This window comes from Gadus chalcogrammus, chromosome 23 (assembly GCF_026213295.1).
Source record: "Gadus chalcogrammus isolate NIFS_2021 chromosome 23, NIFS_Gcha_1.0, whole genome shotgun sequence".
Lineage (NCBI taxonomy): Eukaryota > Metazoa > Chordata > Actinopteri > Gadiformes > Gadidae > Gadus > Gadus chalcogrammus.
The window spans coordinates 18,399,772-18,409,726 of record NC_079434.1 but is presented as its reverse complement, the minus strand read 5'-3'; the positions used below and the strand labels follow the sequence as shown (position 1 = coordinate 18,409,726).

General features: G+C 43.7%; 1 protein-coding gene and 2 long non-coding RNA genes across 8 annotated transcripts in view; 2 read left to right on the top strand and 1 right to left on the bottom strand.

The window, feature by feature from the left end:
* The window catches only part of LOC130377463 (uncharacterized), a 77,213-nt gene that overhangs the window by 65,340 nt on the left and 1,918 nt on the right, over positions 1-9,955 (top strand). The gene's annotated exons all lie outside the window — the stretch shown is intronic.
* The window catches only part of LOC130377439 (CD276 antigen-like), a 78,037-nt gene continuing 71,321 nt past the window's right edge, over positions 3,240-9,955 (bottom strand). Inside the window, exon 8 of the transcript XR_008894161.1 lies at positions 3,240-3,630. The gene's annotated coding sequence lies outside the window, so the exon portion shown is untranslated. The remainder of the gene's footprint in view (positions 3,631-9,955) is intronic.
* Positions 5,210-9,889, top strand: LOC130377468 (uncharacterized). Its single transcript, XR_008894182.1, has 3 exons — positions 5,210-5,298; positions 5,973-9,308; positions 9,547-9,889. It is a non-coding gene; the product is annotated as an uncharacterized LOC130377468 (long non-coding RNA).

Sequence of the window (9,955 nt, the reverse complement as noted above, 5' to 3'; positions counted from 1 at the left end):
AAGAGAGAGGGCCTATTTCCCCTTAATGTCCCTTGGCAGCTCGCCAGCTCGGTACCTCACTTACAGCCAAGGGAGTATCACGTATGACCCAGGTCACGTTGAGAACTCGGCAAGCGGCTGGTTTTCCATGTTTCTCAAACAGTTATGCATTATGTTAAATTATTTATCCTTAGTCTGGATTTAACTCTACGATCTGAATGCGTAGGTTGTCTTATTTTCGACACAAGGGTGACATTTTCAAACGTGAATGAAAATAGTAGTAGGCTCCTTCCTGTAGTGTAGACACGTCGGTGCTGCGCGTGACGTAGGGGAGCACGTTCACTACGCTAATTTGCATAATATTAATGATAGTGGTGTCACATTTCATAGGGAACGATCTTCACTATCACTTCACTCTTTATTGTGGAGGGAAGTGTTCTCGTTAAGGGGAGAGGAATGGGACAGGGCCTAGTACTCATTTAACGAAGCAAGGATCAACAATATAAAGTCACTAATTAAAATAGTAACAGGTAACTGTTGGAAAAGAGACGAGTAACTTCAATACAAGCACTAGTAACTCAAATGAGTTTGGCTTCTGGACGCAGTGTTCAAACAGAGATACAGAATAGACGGGAATGAGCGCTGGTGGTGGGGAACAGGACACCCACTTGAAGAGGCCTCCCATGATCATCATCACCTCCCCCTCCCCCTCTTCCTCCTCCACCACCACCTCCACCGCCTCCTCCTCCTTCTTCACCTCCTTGTCCCCCTCCTCCTCTTCCCCTCCCCCTCCTCTATGATATGTAAACGAGCGGTTATGGTGGGAGCAGGACGCTCCCTTGAAGATGCCTCCCATGACCATCATCTCCCCCAGGCGGGGCTCCACGCTGGGCCACGGGGCGTCCCAGAGAGGGCAGCTCGTCGTTGCTGTCCACAGCGTCCACTTCTGGTGGACCAACCCCAAGGAAACATCAACAATCCCCACAGTAAGTAAGTAAGTAAAATCCATTCATAAGGCACATTTAAAAACTGTTTTCATTGGCCAAAGTGCTGTACATGGTGCAACCAAAGGCACATAATAGAACACAGGCCACCTTATATAGGTGGCCTGTTTTCAGACACTGGGTCAAAACCCAAAGTATATACACCGTCAATACAAAGACACATTCAGAAACATCATGACCGGGTTTCTTACTTGCAGGAGTGGATGACGTACAGCGCGTCGTTGAGGGTGATGCTGGTCTCTGCCATGTTGGTGGACAGGACGACCTGCAGGAGGCAGGGAACAACAACAGGAGATGGACAGGCAAGGGTGGATTCCAGGCAGCTGGGCAGGCAGAGGAGCACACAGGGTGGATGGCAGGCAGCTACGGGGTTGGTGATCCTGGGGCGAGGACAACGCGGAGAGTTAAAGGTCCCATGACATGCCACCAGGTGTGGTGTGATTAGCCGTTACAAGCCGTTTTGGAAATCGGCCCCTTATGACATCACAGGTGGGCGTGTCCACCTAGATGTGTGCTGGATAGATCAGTCTACCAGCCTACCCAGTGGACTGTAGCAAACGTTGCTCATCTCTCCGTCAAGTTATTAAAGATATGTGCACCTGTTTATGATTTGTATTTGTTAATAAACCATAAAGTTACAATCCATCTTGATGGATCCAAATTTTTCTGTATCACACGTAGTCGCATGTGTCAGTTTTCACTCTCTATCCCCTACCTGCTCCTTAATCACATCAGTATTCACTGCCTATCCCCTACCTGCTCCTTAATCACATCAGTATTCACTGCCTATCCCCTACCTGCTCCTTAATCACATATATCAGTATTCACTGTCTATCCCCTACCAGCTCCTTAATCACATATATCAGTACTCACTGTCTATCCCCTACCTGCTCCTTAATCACATATATCAGTACTCACTGTCTATCCCCTACCTGCTCCTTAATCACATATATCAGTACTCACTGTCTATCCCCTACCTGCTCCTTAATCACATATATCAGGACTCACTGTCTATCCCTTACCTGCTCCTTAATCACATATATCAGTACTCACTGTCTATCCCCTACCTGCTCCTTAATCACATATATCAGTACTCACTGTCTATCCCCTACCTGCTCCTTAATCCCATATATCAGTACTCACTGTCTATCCCCTACCTGCTCCTTAATCACATATATCAGTACTCACTGTCTATCCCGTACCTGCTCCTTAATCACATATATCAGTACTCACTGTCTATCCCCTACCTGCTCCTTAATCACATCAGTATTCACTGTCCATCCCCTACCTGCTCCTTAATCACATACATCAGTATTCACTGTCTATCCCCTACCTTCTGCTTAATCACATATATCAGTACTCACTGTCTATCCGTTACCTGCTCCTTGATCTCATATCAGTATTCACTGTAAGTAGCGTTGAAATAATGCGCATCTGTCTGTTAATCAAGCCATGTGTTGTTACTTATTGCATGTGGAGCCACTAGGGGGCAGTGAATCCACCTCGATGTAGTTCACCTTCTGGCCAACAAGAATAACGCGAAGGAGACACAAAGTGTGTGTGTGTGTGTGTGTGGGTGTGGGTGTGGGTGTGGGTGTGCACCACCTTGCTTTGGTACCTTTCTGAACACCTTCCGGCAAAAGGTGAAACAGTATGAGGAAGGAAAAAACAAGAGAAGAATCCAACCCAACAAGATTAATGATTTAACAAAGAGATAATAGAGGGAATAGCCCGGCCTAATAAAGAAACATAAATGACATGTGAACGTTGAATCCTGGCCCCTACGACCCAGTCTGACCCTGCTGTGTCTGATGGTACCGGTCATACAGTCAGGAGGTTTAAAAAAGTAATAGGGTGATGATTAAAATGATAATTAGAACCCCTAGGACTCCTAATGTGATCCAAACGCTCCAAAGTGGGCTAGAAGATAATCTCTCTGGAACAGAAAGAGAAAATATTTATTATTCTTTCTCTAATAAGGATGAGAATAATAACAATGACAGCAAGACACATCCTAATTCCTTCACAATAAACATGACCTACATTTTTTTGAAGATGGCTTATCAGTTACTGGCCCAATGAACATGGTTTAGTAAAGAAGACAACGGACACCCTTTCCTTACTCCCCCAAGTGTAAAAACACAATGTTGCATTTTACACCACGGATGTTTGATTGACTTTGGTCATTTAAAATACGAGTTATTAAAATGTTTTTTGTAATACTTTTATTTTTGTTTAAATTAATATTGATCTAATAAAAAAAAATACGTACTGGCAATGATGGAAAAGTATAACAAAATGGGGAACAACTTCACGTGACAAATGAAGAAAGAGGGAACAGAAATTGTTTGCTTTGCAAAAAACGTCTGCATTTTTATTTTCTTGCAGTGTATATTTTGTGCTTAATAACCATCAATATATGATTTCATTTCGTTTCAAATAATGTTTTTCTTGGAATTGGTATCCATTATTATCAATTTTATTTTCTGCTCTGCTCTTCAAACAAACCAATAAAGAAACAAAGAAAAGACAAATATTATGTCTCCTCCATTTCGGACACATTTCGCGCTTCCTCGGGATACCGAAGATAGGTGGTAGAGTTCCTCTTGCCATCTCTCTGCCCTCCTCCGTGAAATGAGCAAACCGTCTGCAATGACCACACACACACACACACACACACACACACACACACACACACACACACACACACACACACACACACACACACACACACACACACACACACACACACACACACACACACACATTTTATTTGGGGCTAAAGCCTCGGATGTTATTTAATTAGCCCCGAATATGATCTTAAATGAAAATTAAAAAGATAAAATAAAAATATTCATAAACATTTATAAGTAGCCTAGTCTAGATAGACATAGTCCTTCTGGCAAGAGAATAAACAACAAGTGTATTAGCCTATCCTATCCCCTGTCAGATCTGTGCACGTGTGTGTGTGTGTGTGTGTGTGTGTGTGTGTGTGTGTGTGTGTGTGTGTGTGTGTGTGTGTGTGTGTGTGTGTGTGTGTGTGTGTGTGTGTGTGTGTGTGTGTGTGTCTGCCTCACTTGTATTAATTTGCTTAACTAACTTGAATGGAACTTTAGACATTTGGGGATAAGCAGCATAGCAGTCAGGTAGCTATTTAAAGCTATAATAAACAGCGTATTTCGTTTATTTAGATAAAGCATTATGAAAAAGTTTGCATGCACAATAAAGCATGTTCATTTTCACTCTGGGCTAAGCCCCGGATGTTTATGAATCCTAGAAATCTCCTCCCAAATCTATTCTCTTGAGTAGAGGCAATAAAAATGCGATATGCGTGGAAGAGAGGCGGAAGGAGAGGAGAAAAGGATTAGAGGGGAGAAGGAGAAGAGAGAAGGGGGAGTAGTATTTAGTGACCAGAATGTATGTGTGTGTGTGTGTGTGTGTGTGTGTGTGTGTGTGTGTGTGTGTGTGTGTGTGTGTGTGTGTGTGGGGGGGGGGGGGGTATCTATATAGTTTGTATCTATATTAAGTTCATCTTTGGTGAGTGTCTATTTGGTGTGTTTATCCTTATGGTGTGTAACTATGGTGTGTGTGTGTGTGTGTGTTACTCTGTGGTGTATACCTATGGTTTGTATCTGTCGTTTGTGTGTGCATATGGTTTGTATCTATATGTTGTGTGTATCAATATTGTGTGTGAATCTATATGTGTGTATCTGTGGTGTGTGCGTGTGTGACAGTTTGACCACTGTCTGGTTAACTGCCCATCAATAGCGCGCATTGATGGATAGTGCATGAACAGCAAACCTTCAAGCATACAATACACATACAAGCTCTTTATTCAAGCCACAAACACTCACAAACAATCTCTCCCTCTCACCATGGCTCCGTACTGCTGACTAAAAGAGTCGGGGTGGGGCTGAGGTGTTTAAATATGGTGTCAGGAAACACCTGCTGCCACTGATTGGCCCAAATTGGGCCAAACCATTTTTCCTTGTGTCAAAGGAGGACACTGAACATTGACATTGGACATTAATGAGCGACAAGCCTAAATGCACAAGTGAAAATCACTGATCTAAAAGTTGAAATGAACTTTAACATGCATGCTGTGTATTTGATGAGTTTATTCATGGTTGACCTGCAATATGCCACAGTATTATAATCCCCCTGTTGATTGAGCCTGTCTAGTGGGAGGGGCCATGGGGTATAAAATGGGTGAGCTGCTGTCCTGCTGACAGTCTGCTGGATGCTGTTGCCAGAAGAGGTTGTCTGTGTTGAGCAGGGTGCTCAGCTCTCCACGAGATGCTAAATATCTTCTGAGGTGATTATTCCATCATGTTGTAAATTATGGTTAAATATACTCAGTGATTGAGTTTAATTTGCATTTATTTTGTTAATGGATTATGTGATTTATTGACATTATTTGAAGTACCGGTTTTTGATTTTGAATATGCTTGATTTATTATAGAGAATATTTAATAATTTATTATTTTGATTGAATTATTTGTTTTTGGAAATGGTTTTGAATGTTTTTATTTTACTATTTTCAGATATTTGGGGGTTGGCCTCCTCTGTATGTTTGGCACTTATCTGCCACTGTGGGGGAATGAATGTTGTTAAAAACCTATTTGCAACTGTGTGCCTTGCCATCCTTTGGGTTTGAAAGTCCGGTGTATGAAGGTTACATTACCTTCGGTGTGTGTGTGTGTGTGTGTGTGTGTCGCACAGTAAGGTGAATTGAAAGAAGACTTTTTTTCGTTTTGAAGTATGAATCTAAATCCGACTCATCCCTTTAATTAAAATGAGGTAGGTCATTTAAGATCAAACACAGAGCTGAAATAGCCTCTCACTGTTACCAAGAAGACCACAGGGCGCCGAACCTGCATTGAGTTTTACTAATTGGCTCAATTAGCATTGAGTTTTACTAATTAGGGATTGTGGTGGTTTAACTCATTTGAAATTTGTACCATGAGTAAACTGTTCCTTCCTTCAAAGGTCTATCATGGATACTTAACTGCAGTTCTGTGAGTATCCCAACTTAACCATGAAGATGAACTGCAAACTGTAAGTCATTAATTTCTCATTACTCTTGGGCACATTGATGTATTTTGGCTTCCTGGTGAGTTAACCTGTTACCTGAAGGTTGATCTGAGTAGCAAGGATGTTTTATTGGTTCATGGGTTACTTAGGGATTTGGTTTATGTTGGTTTTAATGATTTGTTAAAATGGTTACAGGCTCCAAGTTATTGTTGTAAGCCTGGGCAATGGGTTGGTTTCTGATATCTGCAGTCTTCTTTCATTCTACTCTCCTGAGCTCTGCATCTTCATCACATGAGTGTTGCTTTACTGATGAGGGTGTGGTCTGAGTGAGCAGATGTGCATACTGGGATACAGAGCTGTCTGAAGTCTACAGGTCTGTAGACACGCCCCCTCAGGGGAAACCGAGTGTTTGAGAAACTGTCGTGACGTCAGTTACATGGACTGGAATGTTCTTAAAGATGGAGACAGGGATTCAGAAGGAGAAACACCAGGGGGAGATGAGGGGGCTCCTCATCTCAACGGCCAAAACACAACTTCAGTCTGACAGAGAACCATGGAACACATTCAACAGTCCCCTCCAGGCATCGTGACTCCTCAGGAAGGTTTCATTTCCAAGGTCTTATTTGGGGCCATCCCCATATGGATCCTGCTCCTCAAGAGCCACCCCCCTCCACTGGGTGGTCTTCTGAACAGATGACCTCCTTCCTGTCCTCAGGCTGACTAAAGCTGCACCGTTTGCATCTGAAGGCCCCTCATTCAGGAAACCACTTGACTACAAAGACATGACTTCAGAGACGTTGAATCAACCTGGGACATTTTGGAGACGCAAAGCATAATCCATCACCAATGTGGGACGCCACTGAAGAATGTTGTGCATAATTTACATCTCTGGAGAAATTGGTTGTTCTGGTATGGGTGCCCTGGCAGGAGGCCTGGGGAGGGGTGGGGAATGTTATTTGGCATGAGGTTTTTACCCTGCATGATTGTTTGGCCTTTTATGGCTCAGTGGTGTGTGTGTGTGTGTGTGTGTGTGTGTTTGACATGAGATGGAAGATTTTTGAGGGTTCTACTGTGTGTGTTTCCCACTCACACCTGGCATAGGGTTCTACGTGCCTGGCCTGGGTTCTATGTGTGTGTGTCCGGCTTGCTTTGACAGTGATAATGTTCATACGAGGGTCTGTGTGATTGGCTTGGGATATTGGAAGGGTCAACTAAATCATACCTGATGGATGACCACACGTTTACTCAAGGGCCTCCAGTAGACATGAAGAGCCTTGAGCGACGCTCCGCAGCGATATCCAACACGCTGGGCAGGAAGGAGAGTATCCAACTCAAGTGTAAAAGGATGCAAGCGGCGTGTTCAGATCAGTGACTTCAAATTAGGACTACACCAATCAGGATCAATGGAGGATTGACACCAAAAGGAATTCCACACGGAGAGTCTGACGTTGGAAAGGGACCTAAATGGATTTTCAAGATGACCTTCAGACCTGTAATGAGACGGCTGTTCCTACCTGGCCGGATTGATGAAGAGCCCTGTGGAAACCTTCACTGGGCTTCAAGGTATAAGGAGGAATGTTTCCATGGTACTCTGATGAACACCGTTGTTGTGTTCCACTGGCTGAGGGGAAGAACCCACACATCTTTCTCTTGACCGTTCTCCTCTGAGAATCCTGGTGCCATCTTGAAGGATATTCCAGCTCATGTAACTGATGTCACGACAGTTTCTTAAACACTTGGTTTCTCCTGAGGGGCGTGTCTATAGAACTGAAGACTTCAGACAGCACTGTATCCCAACATGCATCTCTGCTCACTCGGACCACACCCCCATGAGTAGGATGCAACACTCTAGTGATGGAGATGTAGAGTTTTATAAGTAACGAGGGAGCAGACTAAGGTGATTAGAACACAATGGAATGTCCAGTCTGTAAATCTTTAATCCATGAAGATGGTTGGATAGTTCAGGAATTGGGCTTTTTATTATGGGCAGTCCTTTCACTCGGATGCCCACGATGATGCCCATGATTTGCTGTTGGTGATGAGGTGGTCAGGGTGACGTTGCAGGGCTATGGTCGGCTCTCTGCTCAACGTTTAGATTTGCTCTGTATGGTTTATACCCGGAATAATCTAGATAATTGTAAAATGTATACACGGTTTTGTATTGAATGATTTTAGTTTTAAAGTTGTTGTGGGACGTACATGGTAGTTTGGTTCTTCGTATGGTTTTGAGTGATATAACTTGTACACACTGGGTGCATAATAATGTAAAGGTACACTGAATAGGAATGACCAACAGCAACAAACGGATCTCCTCAAGGTAAGTCTGTTGGCTGTGTTTTAATGAAGACCATCGCTGGACTTCAGGATCTTCCTCCGTTCAGCTCAAGGTGAGGCGCTGGTTCTGTTTTTTCTTTGGTTGGTTCCGGCCGGAATGTTCGGATTCCAGTCGGACGGTTTGTGCTTCCCGCCGTGGAAGGTTCTGAGTGCGGTCACTAGATTTAGTCCCAATGGTTAGCATAGAACGTTGTAGTCTTGACAACCATGAGAAACCACCTGGCAGTTTGTTGGACTGGAGTCCCCTGAGGGAATCTGGCGGAACGTTCTGGATTGTATTTGCGTAACCTCGAGCCGTTTCCTATTCTATTTCAGTCGGTTTCGATTGGGAATTGTTACCCCTATCTTAAACAACTTAAGTCTGATATTAAATACATACTCATGCGTACGTCGTACAATATGTTGATAAATTCCGATGGTTGCACCGTACTTTTAACCACGATGACGTGACGGGACTCTCACTGCGTACAAAACGGCATTCTACTTGCGGGCCCATTTTTGACATCAGGGGAGGCTGAAAATCATTTCAAGGTGGAAGCTAATTTGACATTTCTTCAACGGAACCCAGCACCTGAATATGGCTGAGTATATTTGATTTAATATCGATACTGCTTAGAGTTCTTTGTTACTTCAACTTTTGTACGTTCTAAATATCTGCTGTCATTAATTGCCACAGAAGTTAAACCCTACCCAATGGAATGACGTTAAACAACGACTTTGGTTCAGTTACCAACTTCATTATATCAAAGCTAAAATAATGGCAGTCATTCCCACATGTTACAATAGAAGATACTCTAGTCTAGAACTGTACAAGGTTCAAAAGGTAACATGTAGTTTGTCCCAAGGTGTCTGCCTCCTCACCCAGAGCAAGACCTCCACCTCCTCACCCAGAGCCAGACCTCCACCTCCTCACCAAGAGACAGACCTCCACCTCCAGTCAGAAGTCCTCCAGAACAGGTCAGTGCTCTGTGTGAGTAGTCTTCTCAGGTCAGTTTCAATGCATGGCCTGAACCACTTCTTTAAACTTGTGGACAGCTCTGTCTTCATTCCCGAAAACGGGATGCTCATGTCTGGTCTCAAGTCTTTTCTAGCCTCGAGTTATAAAATAATAGTTCAATTAATTGTGCAACACTGTTTCGGATGAGTCAATTAAGTTTATTGTTGGGCAAATGCTGATATAAACCTGCTGCTGTAGCTGAACTGCGAGGCTGAGAGGCTGGGGACCAGAGGCTTGTGGTGCCAGGGTGGACCGGAGACTGAGGCTGGAGACCAGGGGCCCACAGCACCGGACCAGAGGGTAACCATCACCAAGCTCATCTGAAACACTAAAATCCACGGTAGTTTAGGTCTAGTTTTGATCATCTTATGACTTTAAATCTGTGCCAAGCTGTGATTTTAGTTAATTCATACGGGGGTTATGTAGTAGTCATGTGAGCCATTCATGTTACTAGTGCTCCTACGACCGTAGTGGATGAATTGCTGAATGCGACAATCTGCAGACATTGTCTAATTTAAGTGTTTAAATTTGTGAACCTCGGATGCAGAAGGTGGGGTGTGTTTCGTCCCCAGGTGATTTACTGCTGAGATGGACTGGGTTTGTAACC